A 20925-nucleotide genomic window follows, 5' to 3' on the forward strand; every position below is an offset into this window, starting at 1 on the left:
AACCAACAAAATAAAAGTATATGATCTACACCCCAATATAAAGAAAGTCTTGAACGTATCGTTCATATAACGATATTGAAATGCATGTAAATTTGAATGTATCGTTCATATAACGATATTGAAATGCATGTAACTTCGAATGTATCGTTCATATAACGACATTGAAATGCATGTACATTTGCTCAGATAGCAATAGTGAAAATAACAACGTGGAACACATACTATAGATAACTATCGTGGCGCCCATTCGACGTACGAGATGTAACTTCCGTTCCACTCGCTCTAGTCAATGGCCAGAGAAGCGCCCACGCACGGTCGGCTCCTCTCAGTCTGTTGAAGGATCCCTCGAGAGCCCTCAAATCAATCACAGACATTATGGTCGCGAAGCCCTGGTCCCTCGCATCGAGAAAACCAGTACACCCTTCCGAACCAACGTCACCAGACACAGCGTATACGTCGCGTGAAACCACACAGATCTGCGACTCCACATCAAACCATGTATAAGGCAGCTAAAATTATAACAACTAAACCGTGTAGTAGATATGACACGGGTAATTGCTTCTGCATTGATATATGTTGCGCATGCGCGCACATGAATTCGTTATCCATTACATTAATCGTTCAATGCATGCAGCGTATAATTAAATTCAATTTGTCTGTTCAGTTACAACAAATAGCTAACTCGAACCAGACTATAGTATTTCTAATATGGCGTTGTATAACCTAGGTATTGACTGTCTGTAGAATTTATAATAAATTCTAAAACATCTAAAGTATGAAACAATTCTGTCATAAACCGAATAGTAATAAAGAATACTTAAATTTAATTACCGCTACAGCTGAAGATTTGCTCCCGTAAAGGTGTTAACACCTCTTTGTCCCATCCCAACATATATGGTTGGTTAGGACATAGAAGTGGCATCCTGTTTTTTTCTCCAAATAGTGTTGTATGGTATGGGTTTCCCTGTCCACCCACCAATGTGTTATAAGTGTTTGTGTCATAAATAATAAAATAGTAAAAATTTTTAACAGGGTTACTCTTTCTGTTATTCGTCAAATGTTATTGGTTTCATTATCCCTTTGAGGTTTGGAGAAAATGTACTATCTTCTCTTTGCCTGGCTGGCAGTGGGCCTGTTTTCCATTTTCTCACATGAACTTAGGAGAGTACGAGCTCCTTCTAAAGTTATACAAACTTTGAGGTAGTTTTCTTCTCCTTTATTTGCTTATTTGTTTGCTATAATAGTGACTCTGCCAGAGTCGGGAAAATCCAATGTGTGTTATTTGTGGTGTTGATGTTGTATATTGTCCCCATATTTGTGTATGGACGGCATTATCTAGGTCAAATTCATCTCAGTTTTTATTCCTTATTTAAGGCTTAACATTTTTGAAAAAATAGACTTTGCCTTTAGATCCAAATGATAAAATAATAAAGTGTCTATACTGCATTGTTTTACTGTTTATGAGTGCATGGTGCTTGCGTCTATTTTATGCCTTAGCATAATTTATTTGTTTATTTTATGTATCAATGGTTTGGTATATTTTGTGCCATAGTACTTGTTGTTTGGTCTAATTTGGTTTTTCCATTAGGAAAGAGTATTTTTGTTATTTTTTCATTTCTGTATATCATTTTGGAATAGGTTGTTCCTTTAATCCGAAATTATTAAATGAATAAGGTATCAAATATGCATTGTTTTTTTCTGTTTGTGCATGCGTGTTGCTTATTTGTTTTGTTTGTTGTTTTGTATTCTCTTTATGCCATAGCATAAAAGTATGTTTTAAGTTTGTTTTTTTTTGTTTGTGCCGTAGCACTTCAAAATCAATTCGTGGTATAAAGTTGTATATAAAATTCCAATAGATTAGAAGAGACAGTTCTTCCTAAAAGTAAAATCACATTATCTGAGTTGTTATATATAGCGATCTATTAATTCATTATACATTGTCAGTTCATAAAGTTTTAAGTCGTACGTTAAAATGACGAAGTTATTATGCCAGAAAAATTGGTAAATGTTCCTTCGGTAGATTGAAAATTATACCGAGCTATAATAAATTAAAAGGGAGAATTATTCCCTTAAGCAATTCTAAAGTAAATCCAAGTTATTTGAGTTATTAAATCAAAAATCGGATTTGGAAATAATTGGTAAGTATTGCTTTGGCCAATTGAAAGTTATAACCAACTTATTAAATTCATGCTAGTTCGTTTTCTTGTCTATTTGGCTCCAACCCTTTTAACCACCATTGTTTTCCTGGTTCTCTCGGAGTCTTCTGGGTGTGGCTCCGTTGCAGAGTCTGTGCTATGCGGGATATACTCCCTAAGGAGTACTAAGTAATTTTCGATTCCAAAGTCATGAAACTAGATCCATTTCTGTAGAACTTCCACTATACCTCACAAGAAGTATTTAACAATATTTTTAGTAAAATCCATTATCCTGAATCCAAGTCCTTGTTCGTTCCATGTACATTCCATTATGATTTGTTTGTTTTGTTGTTAGCAAGGTACACTCAATTATTCTGAATCAATGTCCTTGTACGTTTCCGTGTTTATCCTATTTTTTCGATTTTCCGTTTTCCGATATCCTGAATCAGAGTAATTGTTCGTTCCATGTCTTTTCCGGTATGATGTGTTGTTTTGTTTTTTGGGGTTGTTCTTCGTTATTAGTTTGAAAAACTTCGTTAGAAGTACTAGTAATCACTATCGTTTGTCCTGCCATGCCGGTTCTGGTTTAGCGGGAGAAACTCTTTCGTGCGCTTTTCCCTTCGCTCCCGTAAAGATGTTAAAACTCTTAATCCCATCCCAACACATATAGTTGGTTAGGACATAGAAGTGGCACCCTTGTTTTTTCTAAATAGTGTTGTATGCTATGGGTTCTCCCTGTCCACCCGCCAATGTATTATAAATGTTTGTGTTATAAAATTAATAAAATAGCATAAATAATTTAGCATGGTTACTCTTTGTTTTGTTCGTCAAATGTTATTGGTCTGATTATCCCTTTGAGGTTTGGAGAGAATGTACTATCTTCACTTTGCCTAGGCTGGCAGTGGGCCTGATTTCCATTTTCTCACAAGAACTTAGGAGAGTACTAGCTCTCTCTAAAGTGATATAAACTTTGAGGTAGTTTTCTTCTCCTTATTTTGCTTATCTACTTGCCATATTAGTGACTCTGCCAGAATCAGTAAAGTCCAGTGTGTATTGTTCGTGGTGTTGATGTTGTATATTGTCCCCCAAATTTGTGTATGGACGGCATTATCTAGATCAAATTCATCTCAGTTTTTGTTCCTTTTTTAAGGCTTAACATTTTTGAAAAAGAGGCCTTGCCTTTAGATCCAAATGATAAAAATAATAAAGTGTCTATACTGCATTGTTTTACTGTTTGTGAGTGGGTGTTGCTTGTGTCTATTTTATGCCTTAGCATAAGTTACCTTTTTATTGTGTATCAAAGAGTTTGGTATATTTTGTGCCATAGCACTTGTTGTTTGGTCTAATCTGGATTTTCCATTAGGGATGAATATTTATTTTATATTTGCATTTGCTTGTGTATTTAGTATTTGTTTTATTTGTTTTATGTGTTGCTTATACGAGTAGGTACCTTGGCACCTTATGTACAAAAAGGGAATGAAAGTTTCAATCACGCGAACGTGATGGAAAACATCCCCTTTTGTATTTAGATTTTCATTTTGAAGCATCTTGACGCTTCAGTTTTGAAAAGGAATTGAAATGTTCAATCACGCGGACGTAATTGAAACATGTGTGTTAGTTTGGGCGCAAGATTGTTTTAGATTAGATTATTAGTTATGTTGTAACATAATCACGAGAATAATGCAATTGCTTAATTGTGGACATAGCTTTGTTGCTAGGCTTGGGATTATGTGTACCAAATAATATAAATAAATAATATATATAAGTAATATAAAATACAGTTCGATGGACGGTCTGGGGCTACCGTGAATTCTTTTTGTATGTGATATTGTGCCAAAATTGAGGATGAGTTCCAGATTGTCTAAGAAATATATGTTATCTTAATTGCTTGTTAGTTTTTTGTTGTACAGTACCTTGGAGCTTGTATATTTTATTAGAATGTGTTTTTGTATTGTAGTGTTTTGTCATATTATTTGTTATATTTGATACAAGGGGGCTCTGGGTTTTCCTCTTTTGAGTCCCTAAATGGCTTAAAACCCAGTCCTTCCTGTATTGCTGTTATTTTTCCATATCTGTATTATTTCATAACCGTGTTTTTTTGCGTGAGGGCAGTCAAAGTGTATATTTTGCTATAAATATAAGACATTTCCCTTGGTTCCCTTCAGGATAGCTAGTTTTATAGCTCTTCCAAGGTGATTGCTTTTTAGCCAGCATGTAAGATGCTATTCACAAAAGGGATTGAAATCTTCAATCACGCGGACGTGATTGAAAACATGTTTGTTCGGAGCTGTTTAGCTAGCTCATCTTATAGATGGCTATTCCAAACGGGCTTTTTAGTTATCATTTATCCATATATTTTGTCTCCTTAGATCAACTGCATCTAAGATAAAGTTTATTGTTTTATTATAAAGATTTTTTTCTGCAATCATATCTGTATATAGCAAGTTTTCTTCTTTAAAGAGTCCTATCTTTTTGGAGATTTCGTTGGTTATTTATCTTTTTTTTATTTCTAATTTTTCACAGGAAAGTATTATGTGTTTTTTATTATCATACATTTTTTTTACATAAAGGACATTTAGGTATTTTCCTTATTATTTGTTTCTCAAAGGCTTTTTCTCCTGTCCACCAAGCGTCGTGGACGTAGGTGTAAAGAATTGATTTTTTATTTAAATCTTTGATTTTTGACCATTTGCTCCGAATTTGATCCCAGTTCAAAAGCGGATGTTGTAATTCAACTGTTTTTTGGCACTCTCAAATCTAAAATTATTTCATATATTTTTGTTTTATTGGTGGGGTTCCATAGTTCATTGTTGTTTTTGTATGTTTTTAGTGTTTCAGTTATTCTATAAACAGTTGCTAGTGGTTTGATTATTTTGATTAATTTGTTGTTATTGTAAATATCCTTTCTGTGTGGAATTAAGAAACCAAACCAGTAAATGTATAGGCCTTGCCAATAGTATTCTGGTTGGGTCGTTAGACTATTCTCTCTATATCGTTGGTTCTTTGTTTACTTATTAAATTAGGGAGATTCAAACCTCCCTGTTCTTTTTCTTTTTTTAAGGTGAAATTTGAAACTTTACTTATACTTTGGTTCCACATGAAGTTTTTTAGTATTAAGGACTCAATTTTTTATGTAGTATAATTCAAAATATATAGTATTAAATTCATGCCATATTGAATTGAATAGATAGGTTTTCGCAATCTGTGCTTTTTCTATTAGTTTTAAATATCTCTCATTCCAGATTTATATATGTTTTAATAATTTTTTCTCTATTTGTTTGAAGTTAAGCATTTTATTGCTTAAACCTAAGTAAACACCTAATACTTTTACATGTTTTTTAATTTTTTCTGGTGGTAGACCTGGATTGTTTGCTGCCTATTTTCCGATTAAGAGTATTTCTGTTTTGTCTTGGTTAATTTTGGAGCCTGAGGCAATGCCAAAGGCTTTGTATTGATTAATTAGGTGTTGATAGGACTGCTGCGTGGTGATGAAATTAGAGTAGTCATCAGCGTGTTGAAATGTTTTGCACTCGGTTCTAATGTTGGGGATTTTTATTTCTGCTATTTTATTATCATGTTGGTTAGCTAGGTTTAGTGTTTCTATGCTTAATACTTACAGTAGCATTGAGATCGGGCAGCCTCGCCGCACCGATCTTTCAACTGGAAATTGTTCGGTTTTAGCTCCGTTCACTTGTGCTTTTGATTTGATGTCCTTATATAATATTTCTATCCATTTAGAAAATACTGGGCCAAACCCAAATTTGTTAACAATATTTAAAATGAAATTAAGTTCAATTCTATCAAAAGCCTTTTCCTGGTCAAACTGGATTAAGGCACCATTTATATTATTTGTTTCCATGTATTCTATTATGGTTTTTATTGATAGTATGTTATTTTGGATGTTTCTTCCTTTCTCTCCACAAGTTTGATTTTTATTTACTATATTTTCTAGGGTTAATTTTAGTCTATTTGCTAGTACAGTGCTTAATATTTTGTAGTCTAAATTTTATAAGGAGATGGGTCTCCAATTTTTTAGATCCGTTTGATCTCCTTTGTTTTTATATAATAATGTTATTACTCCAATTTTCATACTATTTGTCATGTGTTTTTCTTTGAAGCAGTTGTTATAAAGTTTTTTTTAAAAGGGACGTTATTTCTTTAGAGAATTTTTGGTAGAATTCAGCCGTTATTCCATCCAGGCCAGGTGATTTATCCTTACCTAGATTTTTAATAGCTTCTTCTATTTCTTTCTCTGTAATTTCTTTTTCGCATATTTCTCTTTCAGTTTCACTTATTTTGGGGAAATTTATTTCTTTAGTATACATATCTATTATGTTGTTGGTTTTTTTTGCTGAGATTTATGTAGGTCGGTGTAAAAGTTTTTTATTTGGTCTAAAATTTTCTTTTTATATTCTGTTTCTCCTTCATTTGTTTTTAAGTTTTTGACAATTTTTTCTGTACCTTTCTAATTTCTTCTCTTTTATAAATCTTTCTTCTTTAAACCAGCTCTTATTTTCTGGCCCTTTTCTCTAGAGTCATATATTTTATTTAATGTTTTTTGAGCTTTTTCTTTTAAAGTTGGCTCGGAGTTTTGGTTTTCGATTAACTTTTTACATTCCTTTTCAATTAATTTTTCATTTTCAGCTTTGATTCTGGCATATTTTTGACTAATTTTTGTAAGTTCCAGTTTTATATCATCCCATAAATAGAAAGTATTATAATCTGATAAGGAGTATAGAAAATCTTTCATTTCTTCTTGGCAAATGACTAGCTCTAGTATTACATTGTTCATTTTCCAATGTGTTTTACCCCATTTGTTTTTTTGGGGGGAATTCAATTTCTAGTGTTAAATTGTGATCTCCGATTTTTTCTTGAAGGACCTGACTGTTAATGATGTTGTCTTTAAGCCTGGAGTTTGTGTAAATTTGGTCAATTCTTGTAGCCGAATTGTGTCTGATGCAAGTGTATTCCCTTTGAGTTGGGTGAAGACATCTAAATGTATCAATCAGATTGTTGTTGACAATTAAACCCTTAAGTATTTGTGATGTAAGCATTTCCCATTGTTCGATTCCTCTTAGTTTTTCTATATCTTCTGATATTGTGTTGAAGTCACCTGTGAGTATCATGTCTTCAACGTTGTAGGTGTGTATATAATCTAATAGTCTATAAAGGAAAGGATGTTTTTGACTTCTTCTGGCAGGGATGTACGCGTTTATTATATACAATTTGTTTGTATAAATATAAATTAGTCTTCCTCTGAAAATTTCTGGAGTTCGAATATTTTTCCAGTCAGATAGCAATTGCGAGGTTTTGATAATAACTCCAACTCCTGAACTAGGGTTGGTATAGTCTTTTTGTACTATAAATAATGCATCTAATTTATCTTCAATGTAATCAATTGTTTTTTTTTTTATATTTTGAATTTCTTGTAGACATATATCGTCATAGTTCCTTGCTAAGTTTATTAATTTGTTAGTTTTGTTTGGATTTAGACCGTTAACATTGCATGATAGTATTTTTATTCATTTTTTATCCATGATATGAGAGAATTTGTTTGTTTTCTATTGTTTATATCGGTTTTGGTTTATAGGAGTATGATTAAATGATAATTTCTTATATTACGTTCTTCTGTTGTTGTTGTTGGTGGTGGTGGAGGTGGTGTTTTTCTGTGTTTTGTTTGTTTTGGTTGGTCTTTTTTGGGTCCCTCAGGCACTTTGTTTCCTGGGGCTTGTTGGTGGATTTTTGAAGTTTGGTGCTGTGTAGTTGTGATTGTTTGGTGGTTTAGTTGTTGCTTGTGTTGATGCTTGTGGTGTTGTTTCGGGTGCTGTTTGTATTTCATTGATTGGGAGGATATGTGCTCTTGGTTGTGTCATTTCCTTTAACAATGTTATTATTTTCTTTGTTCCTTGTGTCATTAGAGTCTGTTGCTTCTGTTGGTGTAGGTGTTGTCTAAGGTGTCGTTTTTTCTGCTTCTTTTGTGGGTTTCTTTTTGTGTTCTTGTTTAGGTGAATTTGCTCTTCGTTTGTTTCTTCTGCGTCTTGAGGTTGATGGTGTTGGTGTAGTTGGTGTTGTGCTAGTCTAAATGTCACTGTTTTCTGGTGTTTGATTTTGTGGTGTGATGGTGGTTCGTCATTTTCTGCCTCAACCAACATTTCGTCTTCTGTATCTGATTCTTGTTGTTGTTGTTGTGTTGTTTTTGGTATGTTATGTTTGGTTGTTGGTGGGTTTGCACTTGCCACCTGTGCATAAGTTGTGTTCTGTTGTGTTAATGAGTTGTCATCAAATCCATTTTCTAGGTCAATTTCTAACTCATCCTGGTTCTGTTTGGTTTTTTTGTAAGTGCGTCGCCATTTATCATGACCCTTTTTCCCACAGTTGCCACAACGGCGTACCATGTGGCTATTGTAGAACCAGGTTTGGACCGGTAGTCCATAAATTTTGAAAAATTCTGGCATGTGTGCAGCATCCTGATAGTTTACTTTTACAATAATTTTCCCGATGCAGAGCCCTGGGATTGCCTTATATGTATCGTATTTTGTATTGTAGACAAGTATTCCAGTTCTTTTTTCAAATCCTTCACGGAATACTTCCAGAGGGATTTCTTTTGGAAATCTTGACACATAGATGTCGGCAAACTTTCTTTGTATTAATTTTGTGATTGGTAGTGGGGGATCACTTTGACCACCCTCTCACACAGGATTATATTGCCTTTGGGAAATAGAAGCTCTTTCTTTTTGGGATATAGAATGAAAATTCCTCTCCCAATGTTAGACAGTGTATGCATGTTTTCAGAATTAATCCCTCTAGCAGCTAGGGCTGCTATGACCTCCATTGTGGTAGGTCTTTCAGTGCTGTTTACCTCGGAGAAATCGATTGCTTGTGCCCAAGGGTCACGGTATGCCTTAAAAAGGCGTCCTTGTTCAATTTCTTCTTCCTCTGTCTTAAAACAATTGCTTGAGGAATGCCTCGCCGCTTACAAGTTTGTTTATATTAGTGGCCATTTTTGGGGGGTTAATAGCTCTTTAAGAAAAGGCTTAATTTAAAACCACGGTTATGGCTAATAATATTGGTGTATTGTTGTGCACGACCTAGTGTAGCTTGCGTGATAGCAGATAGAGATGTTTTACCTATCCTTTTTGATCGTACAGAAAAACTCAGTCTCTGACCTCGTTCATTTGGGCGACCGGATGTTGATTGTGATGATATACCTTCTGTAGTTCAATGCAAATCCCGTAACGGGGTAAACTTTCTGACAAGACTCGTCGTAATGTAATTTGGTTATAGAGAATTTGCTCTATATGTATACTAGCTGTGACAGATATGCGCAGCTAGGTACTTAGGCAATTTGCACGTTCAGCATGGTCTGAGTTTCGCTCAGGATTTCTAAATAACTAGAGCCGAAAAAATATACCACCCTCCGGTGACGCTGTACGCGGCAACGAAACCCGAGTACATTTTTGACAACATATACATATTGATATAACTCATACACAATTCCGTGACATTGGTCTAACTCTATGCAGATTAAATTAAAATAGCATATTTCTTTGAATTTAAGCGCACGTAAGTTTGACCTTACCATGATGTAATCACACATCTAGCTTTTATAGACTGAGAATGTTTTGGTCGACCCAGTAATGGCTGGCTGCCTCTGATGCATAATAATACCATATACAGCCTCAAGAACGTATATGCTTTGGACTATGTTGATGGCTTAATCATCCACGGGTTGCGTACTCTATGTCTCTTGCTTGCCACGTCGTTGGGGATAGAGGCTATGGTGACTATGCAAAACGCCTAATCTGATACTACTCTGCCACTGATATGCCAGCATCTGCAGATACTGCTACTACTACCAAAACAATAACAATGGCGGCAGCATGAATTGGAAAAGAATTAATCTAGTTAAAGCTGATATAGTCAAGTCCATACATTTTTTACGATTAGAAACGACACGAACGTTCCATTTAAGTTCCGCAATAAATGTTGGGAAAATATACTATTCAGTGATTCCCTAATACAGCAAAAGTTAAATCCACTACTCCATTATTCAACGGATGGTGTGCATGTGCAAGCGTGTTTATGTGCCTTGTTCATGATTAATGGACAAATCAAGGCAAATTGAGACTTCAATTTTATCTTTGGTATAATCACAATGAGAATTTCATAACACATCACAAAACTATTTTATCGCTGTCTACCTCTTTTTCTGAATTTCTTCACTGGTATAAGTTATTTCTTTTCGGTGTCTTCTAGATGTCTAGCCTGTTGAATTTCTTGAGCAATATGGGTTCTTCTGTTTCATACGAACGCGCTCTGCTCTGCTTTGTCACAGAATTAGGCAAAGAAATAACTTGATTTTGCCTTAGAACTATTCGGCTATTTCTCGTTGTACATGCGTACAACGTTATCTAGCGTGAATACGTGTTTTTCCAGGTAAGCGACTGTATTAACATGTACATCGCCAGAAATTACTTGTGACGAAGTAATATTACTAACATAATATGCACGGGCACTTTACCTTGACTTTTGCTCACTCTCCTGTGGATTTAAGCAAGATCAATTTCTAAAACCGACACTGGTCGTTTTGGATCACGTAAAGGAGTGTACGCTCTCCATTGTTCTCCAGCCATAGGGGTAAGTGTTAAATTTACATTTTTCATTTGATATGCAAAGCTTATTCGGTTTGTAATGTCTTATCGCGTAATAACGCATTTATTACAACGCAGATTTGAACTTTGAATTACAAGTCACTATTAGAGGTTAAAGTATTATCATATATCTAGAGATTATACAGAAACTATTATTATGACCAATTTGGTTTTATTGTAGGTGATTGTGTCTGTCACTGTGATTGCGACTGTGAATATGACTAGAGCTGTCTGAAGCTGTATGAAGCTGTCTAAAGTTGTTTAGAGCTATTTGGAGTTTCCAGAGCATTTAATCCTGCGTGATGTCGATACGTATGTATGTACGTATGTCTGTGCCACGGACGTAGACGTAGCAAATTAAAAAGGGTGCTGTATGCTCTCTGTACGTGTGTATACGTATGACTGTACATGTGATGGATCCATAAAGGGTGCGAGCGGCCGATAAGAGTGTGGGCCAACCCAAGGAATCGTGCGACTGTACAAGGGGTCTAGATGCATACCTTTGGTTCAATTGTTGTTCCAATTGCATTTTTATGTTAATAAGATTATTTGAATCTTAGTTGTGTTCATAAGATTATTTTGAATCTTAGTTGTGTTCATAAGATTATTTTGAATCTTAATAGAGTTCATATTCGAGATTATGTGAATCTCTCTTATAGTGTAAAATATTGTTTGAAGCGTATCTGCAGTCCATGAGGTTTCTTGGATCTGTACCTCATATTGATTCAATATTTTGGTTTATTTTCAATGTGTGAATGTTGTGTAGAGTGATTTGAGTCAATCGTATGTTGAGAGCGTGAGAGAATCATTGTATTTTTACATCATATATTTTTCTTTATTAATTCATTTCATAAATTTCCATCTTTCTCACATTATGTTTGTCTTATTCATTTAGTAAAAAAAACCACTCGGTTTCTATTCTGCGACATGCTTCTTCTCCTTTTTTTTCTGTAATTATAACATCTTTATCATTGCATCTCTTTTCTCATGTATTTCCTTTTCTTTGATGTAGCGGACATTCTGGAGCTGAACTTCCTGATTCCTGGCAAACCTAGCAAGTATCGTGAAATAGTCTTTATTCGCAATGGAAGTGGTATGGTTTCCAATGATTCTGTGCACGTTTCTGAGGAGAAGGGCCATCTACTTTTCACTCTACTATCATTTTCAGTCTGAAAGCTGAATGACAATATATTCTTGATTGAGATGCGCTCTGTATGTATCGCGATGAAACGCCCCTCTTCACGCGGCCAACTCTTTTCCTCCCAGAGCTAGCGGACCACACAGAAAGTGTTCTTGATAGAGTAACGAACGCTTTTTTGTCTATATTGTGAACTCACAAGACCAGATGCGCTTAGCCCCTGACATTTGTGTGAGTCGAATGCATGCCAAGAACAAACGAGACCTTGAAATGGAAAAGATCATGGCAGTGTACCCGAACATAGGAGAGACCCAAACAAAGAAGAAAAACAGAATTCATTTTGAAGAAAGCAGGGATTCCAAATACACCGTGTTTAGCATTCCTGAAATACAGAAACTTCTAGAAGAGCTGGTCTTCAGAACAGGGCACATACTATCCCATAGACACCATTAACGGAGCAAAAGTCTTCCAAATGAAAGTGGGATAGGTACATTTGAAAGAACATTTTACCATATCTTTGAGTAGAAGGGCTAATAGGTTTAGAATGAAAGCTATGGCCAAAGTTTATTTTCCACGCTTTTTCAATACCGAAGCTAATCAACACGTTGTGCTCCCCCATTTCCATGACGTTCTCTATTACGACCTCGAAGCTATGTACACAGAACAAATGACGCCTTGAATGCTCTGGTACCAAATTGACTCTTTAAGTCAGTGTGAGTTTAAAAAATAAATGTTAAGATATTGACGATGTGATGTAGACATTTATGCCAGTTATTTTTGGATCAAGGAGGTATCGATCCTTTGAAGAAGCTTTCACCATTGCTACAGCGTGTGGAGTAATGTATAGAAAAAACAAAGAACGTATTTACAGACGTTTTATTTACAGATACAAAAGAAAACCAAACTCAAAATTATTTCGCAATTTGTAATATATTTCTACAGTATAGTAAGAAAGAGTTTTGATACAAACTATGACAGACATAAAACGTTACGTAAAACTTAACCAGGCGACAAATTTCGTGGACGTAATTGACTGATTCATAGGATTATAACCCTTTGAATACAACCTGTTTCCACGTAGTCTCTATTCATTCCTGGACAACACGGTGTGTGTGTGTGAATGTTATTGAATACAAGCTGTTTCCACGTAGTCTCTATTCATTCCTGGACAACACGGTGTGTGTGTGTGAATGTTATTAACTAGACAATTAATTTTCTTTGATAGTATTTATGTACATATATATTGGTAGTAACTGTTATGTTTTACCTACGGTGATGACGTAGACCCTTATGTAAACTCTTTTATATTTGATTTATACTAGTAGTTAAATTAATAAAATTGGATGATAGGCGCTGGGCTTGATTATTGATTATTGATTTTAATAATTTTGAGATGTTTATTCGTAAACAAGATTTGAAGGTCTCAAAGCATGGACTTAAATGACATACACTAGTTTTAATCATTATGCAGGAAATTAAATTTAATAAAAGCATGACAGCTAAGCAATCATGTAGACCGACGACATATTCCAAACGTAGGAATCGGATGCCAAACTAGGTATTCATTACATAAACAGGCCACGAAGAGAGATTTCCATATGGATGGCACGTGTTAACATTTTGTTTAGCATTACATAAGCAGGTAATGAAAAGATTTCCATATTGAATGGCTATGTTACAGTTTAATTACGTATCATATAAGCAGGCCAGATAAAGGTTTGAATATAGAAAGGATTAACTAATATGATCAGTACAAGTTATGTACACTGCATTTAAAAGCATGTAAAACACTTAATAATGGTAACACTGGTCAACAGTGAAATCATTACTGACTTGAAAAGGCCCTAATCTGTAGTATTTTGGTGTGCCGAACACGAATATGACCGTGAAAAATTTGTATTGGCTCTCGTTTTGAAGATATTCATATACCTCATTTTCTATGTTTCACTGTGTAAATTTCTCCAGTAGGACTGCAGCAACATCCGGAATAATGATGTAACATTGCATAATACCATCATGCTCACATCATCCACAGTTGATTGTATCATTTTTTGATGCAATGCAATACTAATGCCATGCGGCTGCTGAAGTAAGTTGACGTCAGCAGTGTACTATACATGTGTAGGCCTATTATACTAATGCCAGGCGGCTGCTGAAGCTGACGTAAGCAGTGTACTATATAATAGGTTCAGCATTTAAAATATTTTAGACGTTGTGCGAGACAGTTCAAGCTACTGTTACATAAAACTTATTATTTTATCCATTTACGTACAATAAAGAACAGTAATGCCTCGAAAGTGTGTTAATACCGCGGACAATTTTTGCTATATTTGTGGGAAAGTGACATTTGCCAACCAGAAGAAAAGTATCAATTCTCAAGTGAAGAAGGCATATCATCTTTACTTCGGATGCAAGGTTGGTGACCAAGACAAGCCTTGGGCTCCGCATATATGCTGTGCTACATGTACAACATAGCTTTCACAGTGGTTGAATTGCAAAAGGTCATCAATGCCGTTTGCAGTCCCAATGGTGTGGAGAGAGCCAAGCAACCACCTAAATGACTGTTACTTCTGCTTGGTTCCTCCTCTTTCCGGCGGAATAACGAAGCGAAAGAAGTCGAGAATAGTCTACCCAAACATTCCGTCTGCATTGAGACCAGTTCCACATGGTGAGGGACTTCCTATTCCAGAACCTCCAGCAGAATATTCTCTTGATTCATCTGACGAAGACAAAGGTGAGTTGACCTGTTCTTCTCCTGGTCCATCAGCATGCAGTGATCCAGATTTTCACTGTGGTGCATCATCAACCCCACACAGAATAACACAGGAAGAACTAAATGACCTGATTCGTGATTTGGACTTATCAAAGAACAAGGCAGAATTGCTAGGATTAAGACTCCAACAATGGAATCTTCTAGAAGAAGATGTCACAATTACTGCATATCGAAAGCGCCACCAGCAATTGGAGCCTTTCTTCAGAAAGGAAAGTAATCTGATATTCTGTTCCGATATTGAGGGCCTCATGAATGCTTTAAAAATCACTCATGACCCACAAGAATGGAGACTATTTGTGGACTCTTCGAAACTGAGTCTCAAGGCTGTGCTTTTGCACAATGGAAACATTCTTCCATCTATTCCAGTAGCGTATGCTGTCCACATGAAAGAGACATACGATAACTTAAGGCAGCTACTGAATTCCATTGAGTATAACAAGTACAGCTGGCACCTCTGTGGTGATTTGAAGGTAGTTGCCCTTTTAATGGGACTGCAGCAAGGATATACAAAATACATGTGTTTCTTATGCGAGTGGGATAGCCGAGCAAGGGAAATGCACTACATGAGGAAGGAATGGACTCACAGGCAGAATGTAGCCATTGGAGAGAAGAATATCCAACACCCAGCTCTGGTTGAGGCTCAGAAAATCTTGCTACCACCCCTTCACATCAAACTAGGTTTGATGAAGAACTTCGTGAAAGCCATTGACCGGACTTTGCCAGCATTCCGATACCTGCATGAAAAATTCCCTCGACTCAGCGAAGCAAAGATTAAAGAGGGAGTTTTTGTGGGTCCTCAGATTCGAGAGCTTTTCAAAGATGACCGGTTCAACAACTTGCTGGAAGGTGACGCGAAACAAGCATGGAATGCTTTTCGCCTAGTTTCTACAAACTTCCTCGGAAATGTTAGGGCAGAAAACTATAAGGAACTAGTAGAAGACATGTTGATGAAGTATAAGAAACTTGGCTGCAATATGTCTCTAAAGATTCACTTCCTTCATTCCCATTTGGATTTCTTTCCTAGCAACTGTGGTATTGTTAGTGATGAACACGGCGAACGTTTTCATCAAGATATTGCAACAATGGAACAAAGATACCAGGGAAAATGGTCCACTACAATGCTGGCTGACTACTGCTGGACACTCCTCAGAGATGCTCCCGAACAGCTGTACAAGAGACAGGCGAAGAAATCTAAGATGTAGTCAATGACTTGATTTTTTATAGGTAGGCTATTACAGTTGACCTTTTACTATTGGAATGCATTTCGTTATGTAAACATTAATTTCTTGCAGATTACAAAAAAACTAGAGCCAATTTTGCAATTTGACTGTCATATTCGTGTTCAGCACATAAAAATTGATAAGAATTGACTAATTTTATTTCAGTAACATGACTTTTGTAAAAATTTGTTGTCCAGTGTAATAGACATATTCAGATAGTGCTTCATGTCTTTTGAAAATATATATGGGCTAAGACAGTATAAAAAAGGGAGACAACATATAATATACCTTTATAGAAACATTTAAAAAATATCAACGGAAAAATAGTCCGATATGGAAAGGAATTTATGACGTAAAGGTCAAAGAATTATTAGAGAACGACACACTGAATATTGTTTCACTCATTTTCACAAAAATCGTCCGTAATGGAAAGATTTCCAAAGACCACAACCTAGAAGTGTTTTCATTAAAATGAAACCAAAATTCTTATTATATCGATCTGTAGATATGTCGACGACTGAGGAGGCATGAAAGAAAATAGAGCTAATGATGTAAGATTAACACATGCTAAAATAAATGCCTATGGTATGCCGAATTATAAAATAATTTGATAAGTCTCGGAATCTCAAAATATGTCTGTGTTTGCTCATATCATTTCACGGGAGAGATTTTTATACTCAGAATAGAAAACCGTTTAGTGCATAAATTAGAAGATCTAAAGGAATATAATTCTGAAAACCAGTTCTACGAGGAGTTATCTCTATACGGCAATCAGAATAGTCTTTAAAAGTAAACAAACAAGAAATTGAATTAGCTGTCCTGATGACATTAGTAGGTAGATCTCACTGTGTATGATTCGTAGCCGTTTCTCTCGTCAAAGTCTGGTTTCATATCGTTTCTGTTTTGATACATGGATGTTGGTTCTGTACTAGTTAGCTTTCGCAACCAAATGAAAAATAGTACTACATTGATTCTGTCTAAAGCGAACATCCACTGAATTCAGCCAATACTTCCACAGGTCCAATCTTAAATGAGCCTTAATGTTTAATCTACGCCCTTGCTTGATTTTCTTTTGTCATTACATTCTTTAGTACGATCTATGTCATCACCAACAAACAACGCATTATTGCAAAAATTATTGAGCGTGTATGGCTAACACACCACATAATATAAAAGCTGTTCAATTTTCTTGTCTAAAAATGATTTAGCATTTTGCAATGTAAGTGTAATCTTTACGTGTGTGTCTGTGTGTGTTTGTGTATATTCTGTAAAAGCGTTGCTCAGTTAAAGTCCGTGTGAAAAATGAATTTGAACTAAGTAAAAATTGATTAATATGTTTCCAAATATGTTCCTTATATGTAATTATTAGTATGTATGTGTATGTATGTATGTATGTATGTATGTATGTATGTATGTAGATTAGATTGTTCTTAGTATTTGGTTCAATTTCTGTCTAGACTTCCATCCTCTGTGCATAGAGTTCCGATGTATTTGAATTATTGTACTTATTTCAACATTATGTTTTAAACTTTAATGTTTATGTCTTTAATTATTCTGTTTTTCAACGTTTTCACTGTTTTTATTACGTTGATTTTCATATACTTTTGACAGGTGGTGTTAAGGCGAGAAACAGAAATTTAAAGGGTTTTTTCTGTAGAGCGAAGTAAACTTGGGTCATAAGCGAACACGGTTCGTTTAGGCATACTAGGTGTGAATTTGTTTCTTTTGTGATTTGATTAATATAGATGAAAAACATAAGGAAATATAGAACGAACTCTTGTCTAACTCCAGAAATTACTGCAAACCAGTCTGACAGCCCTGTGGTGATTCGTAAGGCACTTTTTCTGGCTTCATATGTTACTCTTATATAAAATTACTTGATAGCTTTCACGTATAACCTAGCACTCATTCACTTTCCCATCCTTCTTTCTGTTTACTCTGTGGAAGGCCTTTTCTTAATCGATAAATGCTATATTTAGTTCTTACAGAGATAAACCTCTCGTAAGTGCATTTGACATGTCTACTGCTTTTCATGTTTTATATATGTTTAGAAGCCGTGTGTGAATACAGATATTATCGTTGCAAAGAAGAGTAACATGATCTTGTTCATTTTTAGTCAATATCATACTGTACAAACCTTAATGAATACCGAGAGTAATTTTTCTTCGTTGTTGGGTATATATAGGATATCTAAATTTGTTTGAATAAATATAAGAAAACAGTTCACTACTGAAATGGAAACATTGTACTGTCACGAATAAAACATTTCATTATATCTACTCAAAAAACCTATCCTTTTAGGACAGCTACCTTTAAAAAAAAAATTAGATTGTATTAATTGTGCATTAAGTCAAATTAACGACTGTTTTCATACGACAACGAAAATATATTTATTTTTCTTAACACGTTTAGTACAGAGATTGATAATGTAAACATTGGGGTGGGGGTTCTGTACAATCAAGACATAACGGTTGAACCGACTTCAGAGCGTAACATCATTGAACATAAAGATTTAGGGTTTTGATTTCTACTAAAGTTGCACCCAAATTTTGATTGTCATTTAATTTTTATTTATAATCTAAACCTATCATTACCTAATTTCTCCATCGTTTTCAGGCATGACTATGATGGTGATTTTACTATTATAAGTAATCAACATTGTTCTCCTTAAATATGTACCTCTTGCCGATGCCTGTAACAGGTGCACGTTACTGTATTGCTGACACAATATCAAGTGGCAACATGTTATGCAAGTTCAGACAAAGGCAATTTGAATGATTCACGAGGGAAACTAATTATGAAAAGTTAATACATGGAGACTACATTTTGTTGTCACGGGATGATGAGACTTCTCTTTGGTTACACTACTGCATACTGGTGAATCTTGACACGTTTTAAGATCGATTCATCCTCATGAGGAGAGAGAGATGGGGAGGATATAGATATAAAAGGAAGAGAAGAGTAAAATTAAATACGACTATATATATAGTTATAACTATATATGTTATAGTTCAGTATCCTATTATGGTATTAAATATATAATAAATTAGAACATTAGGTTCGAAGATAAACCATTTTCTCTTATTATACATACATTTCCTTGTTTTGCACATAATACATCTATATAAGGTAATAATAATTGTTTTAATAAAGTTAATCTCTTATCGCAAAGAATTGTTCTTGTGAAATAAAAACTACACTTAGTTCGAGAGATAACAGCAACGTTGAACTTTCTGTGGCAGCAAAAATGAATTGGGAAATAAATTAGATCCTTTAGACCTTTTCATATATATTTTGTTCGACTTCCAACGATCGTTGCAAATATCTCATACTTCTAGTAAATAAACATTGGAAGTCATGCTTAGTTGAAATGCAAGAATAGAAAATAATATATAAGGCAACATGCCAAGATATGCATAGTTGAAATGCAAGCAAAGAAAACAACTGTAATGTGTATTTCATTTGTATTACTGTTTGACATTTCTTAATAATTATGTGTCATATGCATTTGCATTTACTACTTGACAAAATCAAGTTCACTGTGTACTTGAATATGGACATTCATGCTCTTTATTATTATTTTTCAAGGAATGTAGTACATAGCTTAATTTTCCCTCTGAGCGTGGAATAAATATTCAAAACATTATTAATGTAAACACGTTTATCTTAATCTGAGTCTAAGGAATTGGTACTTCCCCACGGAATAACTTGTTAAACCTAATGTTTCCCATGCTCTTTATTATAATTTTAGTAACATAATTTGTCTTGTTGACAGCAGAGAATGTTATAGAACAAAAATTCCATTAAGTGACCGACTTTATTAAGAAAATGGTAATTACGACCTAGGTCAAGTAGAGAGGTTTATAATCTTGCTTACTCGACAAATTACTTATTCTTGCATTTAACATCTGAGGCTGAATCAGTCTTATTGTGTGCGTATTTCATTTAGGTGGAATTATTTATTCATATTATTATTCACTGAAAATACAAATGGCTCATATATACTATTCTTGGACTGTAACACAAACATTGGATATTAAAGGTTTTAGACAAGAACACATTTAGATTATATTACTGTGATATATCAGAAGACCGTTGACACATCATCACACCTTACGCCATTAACACATTACCACGTTCCAGACTACAGGCACATCAACACATTCAATATTGCAACTTATTTGGAATACCACTTTCATTAAGCCGAAATTTTATACATTTGGACTTGTGATAAATCCTTTAGGACTATTTGGGATTTATTTAGCATTACTTTAATATATATTTAAATTTTCTCTTGTATTCCAGGCAAATAAATTATCTATTGAATTTTACAACACTTGTTTGTTTCCTTTATTTTCTGTTACTTTGTTTCAGACCATAGAGTAGTACTACACCATATAAGGAAACATGTTAATATATATTTATGTGTCTTAATGTTCAGCAAATTAATAGTTTTCAGTTAAGGTGCTTACTTTCTGTCAGAGAACTCCGCTTATTAGTATTTATTATTTCTGGGATAGGGGCATTTAGCCTAAACTTTTTATTATCTGTAAAAGGATCAAAAAGTTACCGGGCTTGCGAACCGTTTCTCATTCTTTTCAGTGTCTTTATCTGTATAAATTTGTGCATTTCGTTCTGTGTAAATTTCGTTTCTTATTTTTTAAACCAAGCGGAAATTTAATTATGATTGTTGAAAATAATTCCATAATCCTATAAAAGTTTTACAACCAATGAAATAACCATAAACTGAAGTAATTGGGAGATTAAAAATGACTGCCGCATGTCAGCAAAAGCTACTTTATGTTCAGTTTTTAAAGACAAAAACATGGTATTTACAAATAATTACAGCTAAGAAAATAGTCGTTTGAGAAGAAACTCTGTGTGTGTGTGTGCGTGTGTCTTGTGTATCCTGGAAAATTTGCATCCAAGTTTTATCGTTTTTTTACGCCTGATCATTACAGTCGAAAATTTGTGTTTTAATATAATAGCACTCCCTGAGGAGGCCATG

Source organism: Sinohyriopsis cumingii, chromosome 4, assembly GCF_028554795.1.
Source record: "Sinohyriopsis cumingii isolate HCF-2022 chromosome 4, ASM2855479v2, whole genome shotgun sequence".
Lineage (NCBI taxonomy): Eukaryota > Metazoa > Mollusca > Bivalvia > Unionida > Unionidae > Sinohyriopsis > Sinohyriopsis cumingii.